Source organism: Galeopterus variegatus, unplaced genomic scaffold (genome assembly GCF_000696425.1).
Source record: "Galeopterus variegatus unplaced genomic scaffold, G_variegatus-3.0.2 Scaffold4832, whole genome shotgun sequence".
In the NCBI taxonomy this organism is placed as follows: domain Eukaryota; kingdom Metazoa; phylum Chordata; class Mammalia; order Dermoptera; family Cynocephalidae; genus Galeopterus; species Galeopterus variegatus.
This window is the reverse complement of record NW_007730943.1, coordinates 142,925-144,891: the sequence shown is the minus strand read 5'-3', so window position 1 is coordinate 144,891 and position 1,967 is coordinate 142,925.

The window sequence follows — 1,967 nt, the reverse complement described above, 5'->3', positions numbered from 1 at the left end:
CAGACCTGAGAGGCGTGTTAGGTCTCTGAGTCCGCTCAGGCCACACACCGGCCAGCGTTAACGACACACATTCATTAGCTCACCGTCTGCAGGCTGAGGGTCGAGATCAAGGTCTGGCAGGGCTGGTTCCTCCTGAGGCCTCTCTCCATGGCTTGCAGATGACAGTCTCCCCCCTGTCCTCACATGGTCATCCCTCTGTGCCTGCCTGTGTCCTAGCCCTATTGATTTATAAAGCCACTGGTCATACTGGATTAGGGCCCTCCCCAGTGACCCCATTTTAACTTAGCTCCTTAAAGACCCTGTCTCCAAATAAGATCACGTGCTGAAGTCCAGAGGGTTAAGTCTTCAATGTATGAATTTGTAGGGGACATAATTCAACCTGTAACAGTTCAGCCTGTGGCCCCCAAATATTCATGTCCTCCTCACATGCAAAATGCGTTCATCCCATCTCAACATCCCCAAAAGACATGACCCAAAATCTCATCTAAATACCCCACTGATCAGGTATGGCTGAGTCTTGGGGTATGAGCCATTCTGGGTTAAATTCAGCCCACGATAGGCATGTCGGGTTCCAGAATGAGGATCAGGTGGGAGGGACAGAGGTGGACAGAGGGCTTTTCAGACAAAAACAAAGCCAGACACTAGTTAAAAGAGCAAGGACAGGTTTTAAACAGTGACACACTGTTGCAGTAAAGAGTCCAGCATGAACTGAACTCAACTCTGATGTGTGCAGAGGGGAGAGGCCTTTGAAAGGGACAGTAAGGGAGGAGGGAGGGGTGGCCGGGGACTCAGGAGGGTCAGGAAGGTGGAAAATGACAGCACCAGAGGCACAGAGACAGAGCCGGGAATGTGCACAGTAGGGAATGGGGCACTTCGCCCTCAGGCAGCTGGTCTGGACTCTCCAAGCACCTGTTTGCCCTAATGGTCAGTTATCTGTCCCCCATTGTCACAGCCACAAGAGATCCACCCTGCCTGTGGGAGGGGACTGCTCTCCACCCCACTGACACCAGCCTCAGCCAGACAAATGAGCATGTGGGCACCCGTGCCGTGGTCCAGTGCAGCTCTGCTCCTCTGCCCCAAGGGTGGCATGTTCCAGAAAACACCCACTCCCCTGTCCTGGATCCCAGAAAGGAGAGGCTCAGGCAAGCTGCAGCAGGCACAGGAGTGACAGAGAAATAAGCCCATGATGTGCTGAATCTACTCCCCAGGGGGTGTTTGTTATCACAGCCTCCCCTGGCAAACCTGACTGAGACAGCCACCAACGTGTTGGCCACCACCTGAATAAAACGTACTCATAGTCACAATCAACGTGCACCCAGTGACTCGACCTTCATGGGGTTTTCAGAGATTATTACTCAGGGTTCTCCAGAAAAGCAGACCAAGAGGAGGTGATAGAGAGACATAGATGGTAGGTAGACAGATAGAATAATGACAGACAGACAGACGTATGTAGATAACGAGGAGATGGATGTGTACAATAATCATAGCTGCGTGTGGGTGACAAGCAGATAGACACACAGATGATGGCACGTGCATAGAGGATGGATGTAAAGGTCTATGACAGACGGGCGTGGTAGACTAGAGATGTCGCTGTCGCTATAGCTACAGCTACAGCCAGGTGACGTAGACGTACGTGGTAGATACAGAGGCTCACACAGATACAGACAAAGAGAGGGGGAGAGAGATTTCCTCTAAGGAACTGGCTCGGGCAGTTGGGCAGGAATGGTGTGGCACGTCTGAGACCTACAGGGCAAGCCGCGGTCCCGAACACAGGCAGAAGCTCCTGGAGCAGCTCCAGGCAGAATTCCTTCCCCTCTGAGAAAGCGCAGTTTTTGCTCTTACGGCCTTCAACGGAGTGGGTGAGGTCCACCCACATTGCAGAAGGAAATCTGCTCTGCTCTCCATCAGCTGACTCTGCAAGCGAACCCCCACACTTTCGGGGGGTTGGTGGCCAGTTTGGGGATCCG